A 20,080-nucleotide genomic window follows, 5' to 3' on the forward strand; every position below is an offset into this window, starting at 1 on the left:
TTTGGCTCTGCCTTTCTTTCTTTGGAGATGTATAGGCAAATAATATCTGTTGGAACTGATAGAAGCAGTTCACCAAGATAAAGTGTTCTTACTTTTCTGACATGTCAAAAACATCTGCTTCCTTCTTAAATAAACCATTGAATGAATATTCTCATACAGTACTACTGAAGCATGCAATATAGCTTCACTAAAAGCCTTCCGCTGCCCTCCAGATACACTTAAGAAAATAACTCTAAATGGAAAGATGATACACACAATAGCTAAAGGGAATGCAGTCAAATTCAGAGAAGATGAAGAAATCATAAGCAGCCACCTGCAGTTCTTCTAAGTCCTTGGGCYCTTGCTATTGGCAATTCTAGCAAAAACACTTCACAGGGAACACCCCAGTCTACTCCAAAACTCTCAGGTTGTATCATAGATTCTGGCTTGGATTGCTGTTGTGAGCAAGTCTCATGTCTATGGAAAACGGTTACTTAGAATTAGAAAAGACTATTAGAAATAAATAGAAGCCACATAATTCTTCCCCAGAAGTGTTAGACAAAGTGTTAGACAAAATTAGACAAAACAGGCAGAGGAACCCCAGGAGACCTAAGGAATAGATACCAAAGTCTGGAGAGAGTAAATCTGTCAGTGTAGCCTGGCAAGTCAATCCAGATGCTTGCATAAGAAACTCAAGTCCATTGTCAGATTTTGGTATAGGACAGAGCTAAAAAATCCAGTCTTGAGACCGCTAGTTGAATTAAGGATAGGAGGAGCCTCATCATGAGTAGAGCAGTAGTTCAGAAAACATAGAAATTACTGAGATATTCAGAATCAGTAAAATGTCATTACCTTGTGCTAGGCCATCAGCTGAAATACATAGCTGTCTAAATATCCAGTAACATTGACCTAATTTTCCTCTGGTTCTCTACTCCTTGATTTCCATTTATTTCCTTTCGGTCAGTTAAACAAGAATTATTCACTTGCTTTTTACATCTCACTTTTGCCAGCTCATCTTCTTGGAAATAATGTCTTAAGAAATCATGCTTTTTTCTTGACTTCTGATCCCATTCTTGCCATGGGAATATAACAGACAGACTCCTACAAAAGCAACTGAAGCGTTCCCCAACTCGGAGGCAAAGTCCTACAAATATCCCAGACAACTCTCTCCTAATCCTCCCAACTGAAATGCTGCTGAGCAGAACTCTCCCAACAATTTTTGCTCCATACCATCTTGACTATTTGACCCTCAAGCTCCACAACAAAGCCTGCATTGAAACTTCAAGCAATATAGTCTTAAAATACCAACATGTCAAATTCTTCARAAAGGATGTATAGGTCAAAGATAAATTTATAACCCTCCTTTCCCTCTTCTATGAATAAGACCTACATTTTTCAAGTGTGTAATAACTTAGAGTAAAGGCTCTTGCTAGAGCCTTTAACTCCTGTAGAGTTACTACCTCCTCAATAAGTTAAAAAAGGTGCTCTTGTTTAATGCTATGGGGGGCACACTGARCTTCCCATCCCCTCTCTTACATGTCTGTCTTTCTTTCCCTTAAAAATCCTGTTGAAAGGAGTATATTTCTTCGAATGAAATTCAGAGACAAGGACTAGAATAGCTTCCTGCTGGCAGTTGCCAAGTTGATATATCAAAGTGATATTGCTTTCTGAATTGAGTGACACCAATCAGCAGGAACTGTCAGTCTGTGGATATAATAACCATGGTGCAAGTCSTCAGGAATCTAAATGAAAGTTTCAGCTGTACTTGTATACTAAAAGTACCTGTTGGCTGGGGGGAAATAGGAGGGGAGAAGAGCTTTGCTGATGGTATCATGGAAAGAATGACATGAGAAGAAAAATTTGGTAAAGCACAGAGCACCTGAATCTTCTTCCCAGTGTAACATGTCAGATACCTGAAGCTGCAGCATGCAATGAACTTGGCACCTGCACTCTGCATAATTCCYAATCTTATTAACTATCCTGGTGAAGAAGAGGTGGAAGCTCATATGATGCCTGACTGTCAATATCTGATACCTGATGTCTGTAAGCATCCAGGTTTTAATGAATAAATTTCCTCAGTTCTTACCCTTATGTCCACACTGCTTGCAGAGCCCAACCAGATGGTGTTCTTAAAGTACAAGGGAGCAGGCTACCTACAGATACACACCTGGGAGGGAAAAGCAGCTGGGACCTTTCTATCAAACAGCACCAAAGTACAAGGGAGCAGGCTACCTACAGGTATACACCTGGGAGGGAAAAGCAGCTGGGACCTTTCTATCAAACAGCACCAATCAGTGAAGCAGTGACCCTTAAAGGACAGGGCTACAACCTGTATTTTTGCTGTTCTGGGAAACATCTCTCCCTACTGGGCTTTCCCCAAAAGTAAGGCCAAGAAGCACCTGKATGGCTAAGGAAGGTGTGAATAAGGAAGATGTGAACTTTCATATGAAGTCAGACAGGGACATGCAGACTTCTAATTTCTGCTTCCAGAGATACTTTACACTAATATTATATAAAGGATACTCAGGAGAAAGAAATAGTGTTTGAGCAAGGACCCTGTTTGTTGCTTCCTGAAAGGAGTGYCATAGTACTGAGAGGTTTATGCTTTTTCCTGTTTGTGCTGGAATTCCTGCACAGGGTTGTGCAGGAATTGTCAGGGTTGAGACTTCTGAGTCCTGCAAATCTAGGACTGAGAAAATTAACTGATGTAATGAGGTGGATCACCCTTCTGCTAGAGAATTACAGGTCTGGACATCAGTGTTATTTTAACTGAATGTGAATTTAATGCAGTATGTGAATAATTTTATTTCTTTTATTTTTATTTTTTAAAGTATTCTGCACTGTGAGACTGAGATAGAGTTACCTCCATGTGATATCTGTGACTAGSAACTATAGTAATAGTCTTGATTCATTTTTTTGCTTACATGACTATGACTCACTAGGGAGAGGAAAATGCTCAGACAGTAGTAATACAGGTAATGTACTAGTACATAAACAGATAATGCTTGTCTTCTCTGGACTCGTTTTCACCTGGGGAGGAAGAACCCCAGGCACCAGTACAGATTAGGGGTTGAGCTGCTGGAGAGCAGCTCCACAGAGAGGGACCTGGGAGTCCTGGTTGACACCAAGTTAACCATGAGGCAGCAGTGTGCCCTCGTGGCCAAGAAGGCCAATGGGATCCTGGCTGCATCAGGAGGATGTTGCCAGCAGGTCAAGRGRGGTGATCCTGCCCCTTCTACTTGGCTCTGGTGAGGCCGCACCTGGAGTATTGRGTGCAGTTCTGGGCTCCCCAGTACAAGAGAGATGTGGAGCTTCTAGRGAGGGTCCAGTATAGAGCAATAAAGATGATTAAGGGACTGGAGCATCTATCTATGATGGAAAACTAAGCGAGCTGGGCCTGTTTAGCTTGAAGAAGAGAAGATTAAGAGGAGATCTGATCAACATGTRTAAGTACCTGAGTGGCGAATGTAGGGAGGATGGGCCCAAACTCTTTTCAGTGGTGCCTAGYGATAAGACAAGGGGAAATGGGTACAAGTTGAAACAYAGGAAGCTCCATCTGCATCTTCTTTCTGTGAGCGTGACAGAGCCCTGGCACAGGCTGCCTAGGGAGCTTGTGAAGTCTCCTTCTCTGGAGATCTTTAAAACTCACCTGGATGCCACCCAGTGCCACATGCTCTASGTGTCCCTGCTTGAGCAGGGGAGTTGGACTAGATGATCTCTAGAGGTCCCTTCCAACCTTAACCATTCTGGGATTCTGTGACTGCATAAGTGAGCCTTCATTCCAAAAAACCTTAACCTGATATAAAATGCTGCTAATCTACAGCAGTGTCATGCTGCAGATGACCAACACCTGATTCACAGCATTGTCTAGAAATCTGTTTTTCTGCTGAATCAAGTCAAATCACATTATCTATTGAAAATGAGCAATGTAATGTAAAAATTACTGATCTGGGCTTTCAGATCAGGACAGTGAGATTCACCACCCTCAAACAGAGACCRGAGGAGGGTTGTGGGCCTTATCAAGGGAATTCTTCCTTAAATTCTGGGATGTGGAAGCATCTGTGTTTCATCCCTCTATTACAGACACACAACTAAACATCTTGCCTTTAACAATGTTTGGAGTTTATCCCTTTTAGATCATGCAAAGTTCAAGTTAAACTTGCTAATGAAGAAAACACCTTTCAAAACAAAACTATTTTACAGTAAGATTGAAAATATGTATTCTGAAAAAGTAATCTCCCACTCTATCATTTATGTCTTCCAATAATGAAAACGATTAATTCTGCCCGTAGAGTGGGATTATATGGACATTTTAAACAGCCTCTTTATCTGGAAAAGCTTGAGATAAAGGTAGTACAGATCTGATTTATCAATTTATCTGAATGCAGTGTCTAAAATATTAAGGTTATAGCCGGTCCAAAAGGATATGTAACATTGATTTCATAAATGAATGCAGGTTAACCACATATGACTGCAGAATTTCCTACCATCTGTCCCTTTGGGGAAGTGCTCTGCAGTAGTACTGAAGATTTGTGGCAGATCTCATGCTTAGWCTCTCCAGGCTGTTTTATCCTCCTGGATGTTGTCAATTGCATTTGCATTTCTTTCTATTCAGAATATTTCGCACCCCGGTGTCCACTGAGAAACAGATTCTTGTGCATGCATACCGTGGCGTTGCTCCAGGCAGACAGTTTCTATCTCAGTCCAGCATTGGTTGTCCTAGAATCCTGGGTTTCTTTTTAAAGGATTTTGTCTAATATCTGCTAAGCCTTCAGTAGAGTGATCTTTTGTATTATTCATCTTTGGAACAGATGCCAGAATAAAGAAGAATTATCAAAAGTATCCAAAATTATTTTCCCTTAAATAGTGAAATGCAAAATTAAAACCACTTTATCAAAATGTTTACAAAAATCTTTAGCCTAGAATAAAAAGGCAATACTAAATGACTGGAAACTAAACTAAACTAAAAATATTTGGATTGTAAGCAATGTTCCAATATTTAATAGTGACAGTAATTAGCTACTGGGAGAGCAGATTATGAGGAGAGGCTAATAACTTTTAGTCTTTGATTCAAATTTGGATCTCTTGCAATTGTATTGCAATACAGCTCTTTCATAGGAACCAMTAGTTCAGACTTGCACTGTGTAAATCAAATAGAGTATAGTGAACATTTCTGGACTCAAATTTTGAGAAAAGTYTTTCCTTTTCCCCTGTTTTACTTGTAAGTTATTTTGAGGATTTTATGTATGGAATGAACAATAATAAGAGCTAAGAGAGTATCACACTTAAATTCACCTGGGTTCTCACTGGATCTAAGATCTTAGTAGCATGTTGGAAGGGTTAAGCATCTACAGAAGGGCAATATTTATACATTAGCTATTAACAACTATGAGATACACACAAAAAAAATCCCTAATCATAGGATCATAGAATGCTTAAGATTGGAAGGGACCTCAGAGGCTATCTAGTCCAACCCCCCTGCTCACGCAGGGTCACCTAGAGCACGGGGCACAGGGCTGCGTCCAAGCAGGTTTTAAAGATCTCCAAAGAAGGAGACTCCACAACCYCTCTGGGCAGCCTGTTCCAGGGCTCTGTCCCCCTCACTGTCAAGAAGTGTTTTCTCAAGTTCCTGTGGAACTTTTGGTGCCTCAGCTTGTGGCCGTTTCCTCCAGTCCTATCGCTGGCCACCACTGAAAAGAGGCTGCCCCCTCCCCCTCACTGCCTGCCTTGAGGTATTTATAGACACCGATCAGGTCCCCTCTCAGCCTCCTCTTCTCCARGCTGAACAGGCCCAGCTCCCTCAGCCTTWGCTCATAGGGCAGATGTTCCAGGCCCCTGATCATCCTCGTAGCCCTGCGCTGGACTCTGTCCAGCAGATCCACATCCCTCTTGTACTARGGAGCCCAGAACTGGACACAATCTCCAGATGTGGCCTCACCAGGKYTGTGTATAGAGGGAYGATCACCTCTCTCGACCTGCTGGAGAYGCTCTTCTTAATGCACCCTGACTGTATGACTAATGATTCTGTAATTGTCACTAATAATTGGCAATCTGAGCTTATTCCACTGAGGCATCAGGCCTGGGCTGGGATACAAGAGTGGCACTAGCTGAGCATTGTCATCAAGCTCCAACCTCATCTTGTATTTTGCAACAGTGTACTTTAAAGTTTTCCACGGTTTCTTTAGTGTGCAAGAACTACAATTTAAATGCACAAAAATTACAAGATATTAGCACATAAAGTGCCATAGCCAGATGGTTAGTTCTCTTTGTATATTTGCTAGTTTTGAATCACTCCACCACAGGCATCTTGGTTTTTTGAAAGGCATGGACTGTTCTGTAGAAGACAAAAGGATACGGGAAAAGAATCTATTGCTTGCAAGCAAGTTTCATATCTTTTTGCTTACACGTTATATTCCCATGTAGCTGAATATTTGGCAAAGTCCTAGCTCATTTGGCAGTTTAATATGATTGTTTCTAAAACGATAACAAAATAAAACATTCACACTCAGTCCTACAATATCTGTTCAAGAGAAACTGGAAAGAGCCACTGCAATGTGAATGCTTTGGAAATGCTTTAGATATTGCACAAAGCTATCAGATATGCATAGTGATAGATAAGTCTAGATAGGAAGTTGGATACTTGAATTTTGCTCTATATTTTCATCAACACACTTTGTTTTCTTAACTTGGTGAGGAATGCAGATTAATTGGTGGAGACAAGGATGTTTCTCATCTTATTTGAACATTCGTTCAAGAGAGTGTCCACTGTTTCTGTCTTTACCAAGTGACTAGCCTTAAATGAGCTGTATGTCAGAGAGATAAGCAGAAAAAATGTCTAGTTTAACCAATTCTTGGAAGGATAAAAAAAAATTTTTAGCAAATGGTTTCATTGTGTAAGGATAGGTAATGCAAGTGACACACATCAGCTGTCTTTTGCTCTCTGTTGAATTATACAGACTGCACTGTCATAGGCAAAGCAATGATTCTAAGTTAAATTCATCTATGACTGTGCATGATAAGCCCCTGTTTACAGTTTTTCATAATTTTGATGGACTTTGGCTGGAGGATCAAGAAAGGCTGATTGCTGAGCCAAGCTGAGCAGCCTCAGGCAAAGGATTTCAAGTGGTGTAACTGTCTCTCCTGCCGACATGGGGACTACACAAACATAAGGTGTGATGGAGAAGTAAAGTGAACATGGATGAGGATAAGAAAGTGGAAAATCAAGTAGGATGAATAATAACCCTCAGTGCAAAGCAGAGAGATCTGAGAAAGTTTGAGACCAGCAGCTACATGTCTGCTGATAGAGGAGAGAGACAGGGTCTGAATAAAGCCCTGTGATCCAGAGAGCCCAGAAGCAGAATGGCTCTGAGAGACCAGTAAGAAGACAGCACTGAGGTAGAGAAACTGGGACAAGGATCTGAGCAGAGCTGAACCTGTTGTGGCAGGGGGCGGTAAGAAAGCTGCAATGCAGAGTCCATTTGGGACAAGGGATTTGGCAACAAGCACTGGCATTGAGACGGTGGTGTGAGGATTCTCAGGATCTAGGTGTGTAACGGGGAACACAGTATTTGGAGGGGGGAAATCCACAAAAAGAAGGAGATTAAATAAAAGCTTWGCTTGGTATAAACTTCAATTATCTTTCACTTAAAGGGAACATATATTGACAAGAACTAAAACAAGTCTCTACTTGGGGGTTAAAAGTTGCTAGGAGAAATGTAACCCTTCAACMAGTTAAAGCCACAGCTGTTAGTTTCCCATTTCCTTGTCTGTTGAAGGGCTAATGTGACAGCTGCCATGAGGCATCTACATTTATTCTAAGAAACGCCAAGAGGATGTAGGAAGATATAGGAGTGTGCGAGAGTGACAATAACTGTTCATTACTTTTACTCCCGATCTTGTCAAGACTATGTATCGGACACCTGATGCCATCTGTTTTCTTGCAGCTGTTATGTGCAGAGAAACCATAATAACTCTATTCAAAAAATGCCCTAGATGCCACTTTGTTTAGAGAATCCCACACTTCTATGGATTTGCTGAATGATACTTTAAAATAATTGTAAATTTAGGGACAACTTCCAAAACTGACCAAAGGTTGAACTTGGCAGTGTTGAGTTCTGTGTAATGCTGTATGTGGAGCCAAAGGAACATGYCAACCTACTAAAGTACTCCAGGTCATCTATTAAATCAAACAAAGAAATCAAACATATTGAAACCATAAGTGCCTGAATAATAAAATAAATAAAAGTTGCATGAGGCGGACCATGTCCTGGGATGACCTGGGTTTCTGATGTAAGCTCCCTCAATGTCTCTGTTATAGAGGCTGAAAGGCTTGTATTGGAGAAGAGGGATTTTTGCAAGATGGTCTTGAGATTAAGATAGTTTAATAATGCCCTGAAAAACTCAGTCCTACCCCTGTTCCTGCCAGAAAATTCTCTCCTAATGCTACATTAGTCATAGCACTAAATACTTTAAAAATGTAAGATCTTAAATATGGTCTTAGATGCCTCAAACTAACCACTCGAATGATAATTTAAATCTTATTATGTTTGCCTATTTCCATGTGTAAAATTCAGATAGTAACACCTCTTACACCCTAAATGTATTGCGCAAATAGTAAAGCTATTATGAGTAACCTCATAGAAAAAAACCCGAGGACATTTGTGATTTTGTCATATGGAATGGCTTGAATAGCATGAAGTAAACATGTCCAGGGGCCATGCACTGAAATATGAGGATAAAACAAAATATCAAGAAGCTACTCAATTGGAGTGCTGTCCACCCAGGGCAGTGAAGGAAACAAAGTCTTTCCGTAAAACCATRTGTGATCCTTAGATAAACTGCCACAATTCTTATACAATAAGGGGAGAGATGATGGCCATGCAGACAGAAATGCAGATATTTATGTAGAAAGCTTGATTAAGGCATTTTGCAACTTTTCAGTGCTTGCATTGTACTAGGTACCTAGTAAACACCAGAGGTTGGTTAGAACAGAAAGGGAATGCTTTTAATAAAGCTGTGCTATCACGTATATAATTATATTTTATATATATATTTTGGAACAAGTCACTACTATTTTGTTGTGCTGCAGTTTTCTTTCTCCTCTGCTAAATGAWCTCAGTGAGTAGCCAGATTGAAGCAGCAGCAAGGCTTTACTGGATAGGTAAAAATGGATGTTTTAGCCCTATTTTAAGTTAGTACCTACAGCAATACTTGCTTCAAGATAGATGCAGGAAGGGGTGTACTGTGTTTATGGCTCTCAAGAATGAGTTTGCTGTATACACAGATGAGAGCACACATTATACTCGCTAAGAGTAGGAGTAGCTGCCACTGTGCAAGGCAGACAAAGATGGAGTTCAGGCTAAGCTAAATCCTCCTGAGTTGCTGGTTCTTCTACTGCCCTGATATGATCTGAACATTAAAACACAGTCACAGCTAATATTCCTAAACAAGTTTAACTTGGTCAGATAWGTGGTTTTGTTCCTGAGTGAGCTACAGTTTTTTACTGTACTTCCTAAATCAGTTGAAAAAAAGAAGGGAGAACGCATCTCTCTGGGAGTGCTGCAGATGTGCCTATGAGCTTGGCCCAATATTCAAAGAAGTATGARAACTGACAGCTCAAGCCTCTTCTATACTAATGTGCTGAAACTGAATGCCCTGAAGAGAAGAAATCTGGAATTTAGATTCAAAATACAACAACCACATCCTTAAATTCAGGAGTGTTTGGAGCCAGTTTTTAATGTGAGTTCCTCAGAGGGACAAAAAAAAAAAAAAAAAAAAACCTTGGTCTGAATCCTGAACAAAAGTCTGGGTTCATTCTCTGCTCTTTGTTGCTGTTTTCTGGCAAATCATTCTAAACCCTAACCAAAGACTGTACTTGCAAAATATTACAAGTGGAGAGGGTGAAACACATTTTCAGGGATGTTCACCTCATCAYGAAGGATGCTTTTCAATAGCATTAACAAAATCAAAGGATAACAGCCCTCCTCTCTCAGAACTGAAGCCTGACAGCTGGCATGCTGTGCCAACCGCTGGCTGTGCTGGCCAGTGTTGTCCGGCTGTCTCTTTGGGCTCCTGTGATGAGGAAGGGAGCTGATGAGTGACCTTCTTGTAACTCTCCTTTTCTTGCCCTTCAGTTTAACTCTCCACTGGCATATGAGTCAATGCTTTATCTGCTCAAAAAGCATTACACAGACTTCAGAGAAATATTACTAAAATGCCTATAAGCAGATGCCCATGGTTGCCAGCCAGTATTCAGAAGGAAAAGGGTAAGGGTCTTAYGAAAACCAACCTCAAATGCACAGAGAAAATACTATAAATAACATAAAATATTTAAAATATTATGAAATCCCTTGCATAACTAAAAAAAAATATCATTCTCTAACAGAGATACTGCACAGATAGGGCTTTTCCTACTACCTCTGTTAATAAGATTTTAGCCTCATTATCCATTACCTCACATTTATTTTGCTTTAACACTAAAATAATTTAATGTCTATACAAAAATTCCTCCGTGACTTTCTTAAGGGTAATTTCTTTGTCACTCTAGGATGTCCCTTATACTGTGTATGTCACTGAGCTCCAGAGCTAAAAAGACAGGCTGCACCTCAGTCCTGTCAACATATCCCTGATGTATGTCAACAGACTTTCTTGATTCTTTCCATTCTGGCTTGTAGGTTAATCATGGATGGCCTTTCAGCTAACAGTTAAAGCAGAAGTAGAGTAGCTGTTGTATCCAGCAAGTAAAAGTTTTCTTCCCTGTTTCTTTGTTGGGTTTTCACTCTAGAATGGCTCACTGCAGTTACCTACGCGTGTGTTCCTAGGGCTACAAAACAGTTTTCTAATAAACCCAGGTAAATAAGTTACAAATATCCATACAAACTTATCATCACCTTATGTGCCTCTGCCTCCATTCTCCTTTTAATAGAGGCAGAAACTCGGTTAAAAAGTAGTGAAAAGCAAGGTGTAATGCATAGCCTAGGCATATGAGTCTTCACTYTCTCTGAGTCCGTAAAAAAATACTATGGTAGATCAAAACTCACAGCAGAGATATGAAACCAACGTAAGTATTCAAAGTGRTATGGTGAAGGTAAAAAACAGAATTTACAGCAAATTCTTTTAGATCCTGCACTGTTCAAGTGTCTCTTTCATAACCTTTCTTTTTGTCCTCTGACTAGAAAAGCTTTTAGAGGATGAGCAGGTATGGTTTGTGGGAATAATCAACCATAATCTTCCCTAGATGGCACCAGAAATGTTGCTAAGAATGACTTAAGACCGTCATGCTCTTTTTCTTTCTTTTTCTGAGTCTCGTAGTTGAGTGGACATGTCCTCTATAYAAGCAAAGGCACTTTTTCCTTCATTATTTTAGATATATATTCATAAAAGTGTASTCAGGTGGTTCAGTTTTTAAGAGACTATCTTGAACCACTGAAATCTGTTCACAAGTGCCAGCCAGCTCTCTGAGAGTTGAGTCCATTTTGTGCAGCCCAAGCTGGCACCTTAAAGTTAATTGTAGCTCTGTTAGTGACATTAGTAGCAATTGATGGTATAAAATGCAGGTTTTAACCAACATTTTCTTTTGTTTCCATTAGTTTAGTGCCCATGCAACTTGTTTCCCAAGTATGAAGACTAACAAGTTCACAGTGAATGTCAGACTCACACAAGAGAATCCTTAATTCCTCTCCATAGTCAAGAAATACGTCTTTGGCTAGGCATGTGGGACAGGTCTGTGCCTTTCTATAGAGCCCARCAGTGGTCTTGGGGGATCTCTGCGCTGCAGGCAGATGGCCAATGGGGTGCAGAGAYACGTAACTCTTGATTAAAAGCAGGAGTAAGACTGTACTATGACCCTGCAGTGTGAGATCGAGCCATGCAGGGCCCTCACAGGAGCTCCACAGCCTGGCACCCTTTCCACTTGCAGATCACACATCCCCCGTAAGCTGATCTACCAGGGAGTGACAGGACACATAATTGGCTGGCCTATGTGTAAAAAAAAGAATAAATGTGAGATGTGTGAACAAAAGGGTTGGAAAGGTTTTCTCCCTCTCTGGAGTAAAAGCTTAGACTCTCAGTTGAGTCTATCAGTAGGACTTAAAACAAAAATCAGCTCTGACAAGAGATGGCAATACAACATTTGTTTCTTCTGGTAGATTATGCAATTTAGATTTAAACTTGTGAACTGCAGTGCATGAGAAAACTGTCAGAAACATTTTAAGTACAGTTATTTTTTTCTTTCTTGGACTATGTTAAGGCATAGATTTGTAACATGAAAAAATTAAAAAGTTGAAAAAATAGAATTTTAAATTATTTCTTAAACATGTTCTTACACTGCATGCATAGTGGTAGGACAAGTTTATTAGTATTCCTTTGAGATTACCTAATTTATTTATGGCTTCATCACCCATGAGAAATGTGTACACTCCCTGTTGGGATGACTAACCAAATACCTTACTGTCACACATTCTCTCTATATATAAGATTCCACAAACACTAAATGTATGGGAAATAGGCTTCTATCTCCAAGATTAATCGGTGCAGTCAGGAAGTCTGGAAGATATGACAAAACTAATGTATTGCACAGAAATTCATTTCAGTGAAATATTTGTGCATAACYTGAGAGAGAATGGAGTTGAAATTTGCTGAAATGGTTGTATATGGTAGGCTCTAACATCTCAACAGCAGGAACCTTTTAGCAATGCACCAGTTCATTACTAAAGGGTTCTTTTCTTAAGCCAGTATACAAAGTTGGCAACTCAGCTCAATTCAAAGTGGTACTAGACAAGCAACAGAACCACAGGATCTGGACAGATGTACCAAAGACAGATGGTGCTGAGATTAGTCATATCAACCAGCTTCAATTTGCACTTATTCCTCTGGTTCAATGCCAATCAAAGATGAGCACCAACTGACAAGGTCTTATTACTGGCTAGTATTTGTTAAGAGTTACTGGTACTCTCTAGAAAATGATGTGGAGGCACAGACATTGTTCATAAGAAAACAGACATAATATTAGTTATGTCTGAGATTTTGCTCATTTTCAGTGAGTCTGATGCTTACAACTGCAGTGTCAGCTCTGCCAGTACCACTCTCTGCATAAGGATCAAGAGTTGAATGTGTGCAGAAAGACCAGATGCCACCTCTCAGAGACAGTTCCACCTAGTTAAGGGTGATGTGTGCATAAGAAAAAACTAAGGTGTGAGAATCCCATACTGACAACTAAGTGTTAAGTTCACTTTGAAAATATTAATTATGACTCAAATTTGAAAAAAAACCCAGCACCCATGTGTACACACACATATATTTATGAGTATGCTGACATATAAGTTTATCAGGAAGTATATGGAATTGTATGTCTCCCTTCCGTCTTCCACATTTGCACTATTATGTAGTGTGGTAATGAGAAAGTAGGATCATGGCTGCATGAAATCTTCTGTGCCCCCAAATCTCATAAGATTGTAATATAATACTAAACATTACGACCATAAACTCAGCCTTGATTCACTCTGACACAACTCAGCTGAATCCTACACCAAGACTGAACTCAGTCCCTTGGTATTATGGAGATTGAAAAATTGATGCTAAAAATAGAGGTATTTGTCCTCACTGTCTTACTAGTACCTACAAATTATATTAACTTTCTCTCGAGAAAAAAAGAATGAAATTATGTTAGAAGCAGTAGACAACAAACTGTATGTTCATTCTTGAGTTGTTGTGGAAGTTTTCTAAAATTGTCRTTGCTGATACTGACTGAAGAAAACAAGCTACAATAGACAGATAGTTTAACAAAACTGTCCTAGAATGGCTTTATTTGATAAGGATTAAAAGAAAAATTACTGCATAATGTAATATACCCAAGTCAGAACAGCAGTAAGAGGAGTCATTTAATCTAGAGTATTAAGTCATTAAGTCTCCCAATAGAATAATCCATGATGGAAGCTAAAGGAAACAATCAAAGGAGAGAGCTGAAAGGGTTGCGATTTAAAAAAAAAAAAAAAAAAAAAAAAATTTAATTACAATAAGATGATCCAATGTTTTGTTTCTCTAAATAGGGATCTTTACCCAAGCATTTCCGAGGATAATTTCTTTTTATATTTAAATAATTCAGGAAGTAAGGAAGGTTGAGCATTTGTGTTTTCTGTCACGGAATCACAGAATGGTTGAGGTTGGAAGGGACCTCTGGAGATCACCTAGTCCAATCCTCCTGCTGTCACCCCTGGTGAGCAGAATATGCTAGTGAAGCTGTTCTATGTATCTTATTTTACAGCTACCAGAAATGGTTTTTTTTTCCTTGAACAAAGATTCTTCAGCAATTTATGAATGCAGCTAAATGTTCAAACATAGTTGTACAGCAGAAGTTTTTCCTGTGCAGCTGAAGATATAGGAAATACAAAACCTTAGGTTTTCAATAGAAGCAGTGATATCTCCTAAGCAGTGATTTAGAACTGATCTCTCCCCTGTGGAGAACTAAGATTTCATCATAAATATGTATCCAAATTGTTTTAATACTGGCTCCCCACTACAGACTGATCATGCTGTCCATCTCTTCCTCTGATGGTGGAAGACACTTTTGGTGAGGGGAGGCTCTGCAGGTTAGCTAGCCTGTCCTGGGAGGTGAAGCCCATCTAGGAAGCCTTACTTGCAGAGAAGACTTCTACTAGCCTACAACTCCCATGAGGTAACATTAAAGAACCAAATAATTTTTGTATTAGGGCATACATTGGAGAGAGTCCAGCKCAGGGCTACGAGGATGATCAGGGGCCTGGAACATCTGCCCTATGAGTAAAGGCTGAGGGAGCTGGGCCTGTTCAGCCTGGAGAAGAGAAGGCTGAGAGGGGACCTGATCAGTGTCCATAAATACCTCAAGGGAGGCAGTGAGGAGGAGGGGGCAGCCTCTTTTCAGYGGTGGCCAGCAATAGGACTAGAGGAAACGGCCACAAGCTGAGGCACCAAAAGTTCCACAGGAACTTGAGAAAACACTTCTTGACAGTGAAGGTGACAGCCCTGGAACAGGCTGCCCAGAGAGGTCGTGGAGTCTCCTTCTTTGGAGATCTTTAAAACTCACTTGGATGCAGCCCTGTGCCCCGTGCTCTAGGTGACCCTGAGTAAGCAGGGGGGTTGGACTAGATGACCTCCGAGGTCCCTTCCAACCTTGGGCATTCTATGATTCTATGATTTGCAAGGTAGGAAGCATAGGTGGATTCAAATTCTCTGTAAATTAATGATGACACTTCCACAGACACTTTTTTAGGATAAGTATCATATGCTTTTAAAATAATSTTTGAAGACAAGGAACATGACCAACTCAGAACTGTTTCTTCAATGGAATATCGCAAACACAACCAATTWATTGGCCAGAAAAGCGCATCTAATTCCTGAATGGGAAATACAGATAAGGAGAGTAACTCATCCTTTAATATCAATTTGTTTTAATTGTAGAGAGCCTGTTAGGTAGGTATTAACAATAACTACATAGTAGAGAACAAAAAGATCTGAAACAATTTGTTTCACTGAGACTCATAAGCAAATAAATTGCAAATACTGTATGTGTTACCAACTMCTTTATATACAGAACATCCCATTGGATAATAATACAGTTAAATATCTAAAACACAAACTCACATGACAACTGAAGATCTTATTTCTGTGAAAATAAATATTTATCAAAATATTTTTCCTCATTTCTTTTTTTTTAAATCCCCAAAACCTATAGCAAATTGAAATATAATTGAAACAATTCCAGTCAAACATCTATGAAAAAAAGATTCACACCTTAAATAATAGAAGTCTAAACTTACAGCACTGACGAAGACTAATAGGTTGCCTAATAGGTTGTTTACTGTGCTATTGGACATAAAGCATGATAAAGTAAGCAGAAAAGAGACTGCATAAGCTTTATCTCCATAACAACCAAGAAAAGAGCGATTACAAAAGAGCATGGAAAAGCCACCTTCACAAAACAGGCTTTAACCTTAGAGCAATGGGAGCAACATAACACAGTACTGTTGATGTCTAAATAAAAAAAGACATGGTCTCAGTTCAAAACTGCTGAATCTTGCTCAAAGTTTGATATTTCACTTGGAACAATAAACTGTAGCTTATACAGCAGTCATTTGAGACAATAAAATATTCTAAAGAAAATGAATTATGATTAGTATGTTACAAAGGAAGAAAAGATGTATTAACATAGCACTCAGAACATACCTGTATATCAAGAAATCATTCACATAATGCTTTGATATAGCCCATTCTATGGTACTCAACTAGCTTAAAATTAGCTTTTAGTTTTTCTTTCTTTTTTCTTTTTTTTTCTTTTTTTTTTTTTCAAAGCAGCTTGGCGATACAAAAAGATCTTAAAAAGATCTTCATTGTACTTTGACCTAGCTGGGTGAGTTCTTTAAGAGATTACAAGAAAGGCAGCATTCAAAAGCGATCTTCACAGACATCTCCTAGTTAAAAAAAAAAAAGGGAGACAGATGTTTGAAATGAAGAGTCATTTGGAAGGGAGACTCTCTTGCAATCTGAACCTGTTCTGATTCAAAAAGTTGGCAAAACTCCTACTGTCTTTAATGAGCATGGGTTCAGGACCTTAGGTTTTCTCTTTAGGCTATGAATTATACTCCCTAATGTTAAACCGCTTTTAGGAAAAAACCTGCAGCTTTCGTGTACACGTCCTCAGTAAGACAATGTCTTACATAGGCCAAAGCTTCTGGGCCATTTTAGCTGCTATGGGCACAATATTTTGTAAGTAGAAATACTGCAGACATGCTACTTAAAATTGCAGAGTGGCTGCAATTAGCAATTACAACTAGCTGTTCCCTCCCTTCACAACCCACTCATTCTTTGTATGCCCTCCCTCAACGGTGTTATCTAAATGGGTTAGAAGCAGTTGCATTTCCCTAAAAAACTTAAAAGCTCTTTTAACTAGGCCTATTTTCCGCCCCCCCCCCCCCCCCAAAAAAAAAAAAAAAAAGGAATGGATTAAAATGGCTATGTGGCTTGGATATTTTTCCTAGACAGCCTAATGGTTTTGAAGAAAGACAAGAAAACTTTTGGGGGCAAATAAATGTTCCAGTAAACAAGAAATCATGTATGGCTGACAGTTTTTCACCCATGCAGGAATGATAGAGAAGAGAAAAGTCCAAAGTCCAAAAGCTTTTCATTCAATATAATGTCAATGGCTCTAATCAGCAACAGGATGTCCTGGTCCTGCCCTTCCTACCTTGGAAAGCCTAGTCTGCCGTAGGGAGCAATCCTAGCACTCATGGCATCCACAACATAGCAGGGATGTTTGCCTCACTTTTTTTATTTGCCTATGCTGCTCTTCCACAGAATGGAGAAATCCTGCCTACACTAAACACATTCATAACAATATTTAGCCACTAACCTACCTACGTGAAAAACTTCATAAACATCTCCTGTCCAAATATCAATTAAGATTTTTCTGTGCAGACTTGCTATGGGTATGTGTACACAGCAAATAAACCAAGATTGGATACAACTGCTACAATTAGGAAATATGTATGTAAGATTTATCCAAGCACTGTTCGTTCAAGACTTTTTTTTCTTGTTGCCATATGTCTCTATCAAGGTATGATTCCTTTACTACCTGTGCCAAAACATTTGAATTGTAAAATCTTTTTCTGTAAACAAAGTACATGGAACACAATTGTCAAAGACCTGCTAAGGTTAATGCTAGTGTTATATATATGCAGATRCAGGTGTGTACAGTCTGCTCAACTGCCTACTCAACTACTAAAACCAAAATGTCACYTACCAAAATAACTCTGCATCAAATAGACTGGAAGTTGCTTCAGTAAAAGACCACGGTAATCAGTAGATGAAATGTACCAACAAGAGTCCCATGTAAATCTCACACAACTGGGTGCTGTACTACTTCACCCTGCATAGTGTAGGGTGTAGTAGGGATACAGCAGTAGGGATACTACTACTGTAGTAGGGATAGTATATCCAGGCATACTGCTATCATGAGTAAAAAATAAAAAAATTAAAATAAAATAAAATAAAATAAAATAAAATAAAATAAAATAAAATAAAATAAAATAAAATAAAATAAAATAAAATAAAATAATAAAATAAAATAGTCCTATGTAAAATGTTCCAATGACAACTCTAGTAGCTCTCAAATGATATATTCACAAATGAGTTTTGCAGAAACTTGCTCTGAGATATCTTACTGAGCTGAGTTGGAAAATATCATACTAATGCTATGATATTAATAGATTTTGTTATTCACTTCATGTTGATGTCTTTCATTCATATTTGATAATACCAATATAGTTTTGTACCATGTCTTACAAGCATATACAATATCTAGTTATAAGGTATTACAGCTACTAATTTTTTCTATCAGAAGAACAGAATCCTCTCCTTCACACATTCATTCTGCATAAAATTTATAAGCAATTTTCATAAAAGCCATTATTTCTTTGTAGACTATTGCACAAATCCTACTTACAAAGCTTATATGATGTTAATGATSAAGAAATAATTCAAGATATAAGCACTAACTGACAGCTGACCTCACTGATCTTCGCAAGAGCATCTTTAGCTTTTCTTAGAATACAGAAGACATAAATGTGTGCCTAGATAGATATACATACAAAGTATGCTAGTATTTTCTACAGCTATGACATAATAAAAGCTTATACTTGCTGATAATCTTTTAATATCATAGCAGTTATATCAATGCTCTTCTGACTATTTTGATGATGCAAAGAGCCTGTCTTCTATTAGTGCCACTCTATAATCAGAATACAAAAGCAAACTACAGAGAACATAAGATTAATTTCAAAAATTCATGCAAGTTCTAAGACTTTTATTATGTATTATGCATTCATTTGAACTTTACTAATACATTTTAAAATAGAGATGCTAGGTTTTATTTACGCAGTTACAGAATAACCGGTCACAGAATGGTTAACGTTAGAAGGGACTTCTAGAGATCATCTAGTCCAACTCCCCTGCTCAAGCAGGGACACCTAGAGTACGGGGCACAGGGTGGCATCCAGGCGGGGTTTTAAGACCTCCAGAGAAGGAGACTTCACAAGCTCCCTAGGCAGCCTGTGCCAGGGCTCTGCCACCCTCACAGAAAGAAGACGCAGATGGAACTTCCTGTGTTTCAACTTACAGCCATTTGCCCTTGTCTTATCACTAGTCACCACTGAAAAGAGTTTGGCCCCATCCTACATTCTCCACTCAGATACTTATACACRTAGACCAGATCTCATCTTAATCCKCTCTTCTTCAGGCTAAACAGGCCTAGCTCACTTAGTTTTTACTCATAGATAGATGCTGCAGTCCCTTAACCATCTTGGTCGCTCTCCGCAGGACCCTCTCTAAAAGCTCCACATCCCTCTTATACTGGGGAGCCSAGAACTGCACCCAGTACTCCAGGTGCGGCCTCACCAGAGCTGAGGAGAGGGGCAGGATCCCCTCCCTCCACCTGCTGGCAACACTCCTCCTGATGCAGGCCAGGATCCCATTGGCCTTCTTGGCCACGAGGGCACTGCTGACTCATTGTTAACTTGGCGTCAACCAGGACTCCCAAGTCCCTCTCCGTGGAGCTGCTCTCCAGCTGGTCAACCCCTTRWYKSYWSGGATGCCTGGGGTTATTCCTCTCCAGGAGCAGGACCCTGCACTTGTCCTAGTTGAACCTCAGGAAGTTCCTCTCTGTCCAGTTCTCCAGCCTGTCCAGATCCCTCTGGATGGCAGCACAGCCCTCCGGAGTGCTGACCGCTCCACCCAATTTGGCATCATCCACCAACTTGCTCAGGGTGCACTCTGTGCCCTCATCCGAGTCATTGATGAACAAGTTGAACAGCACTGGGTCCACTACTGACCCCCAGGGGACACCACAGTTACCATTAATATAAGCTAACTTTCGGAGAAAGTTAGACCAGAGATGGGGACTCTGAGCATATCTGCATAGCTGCAAATTATCACATCTGTTACAGGAAGAAAGCACCTGATCTGTAATAATTAAGAGCTAGACTGAGATTTTGTTGCCAAGCTTGATAACTGTCTACCACAGAGTCTAGCCAAGGAGGAAAGAAATTACACTTTTCCACATTGCATCACCAATAGG

This window comes from Nothoprocta perdicaria, unplaced genomic scaffold (genome assembly GCF_003342845.1).
Source record: "Nothoprocta perdicaria isolate Ctin4 unplaced genomic scaffold, notPer1 scaffold_125, whole genome shotgun sequence".
NCBI classification, from domain to species: domain Eukaryota; kingdom Metazoa; phylum Chordata; class Aves; order Tinamiformes; family Tinamidae; genus Nothoprocta; species Nothoprocta perdicaria.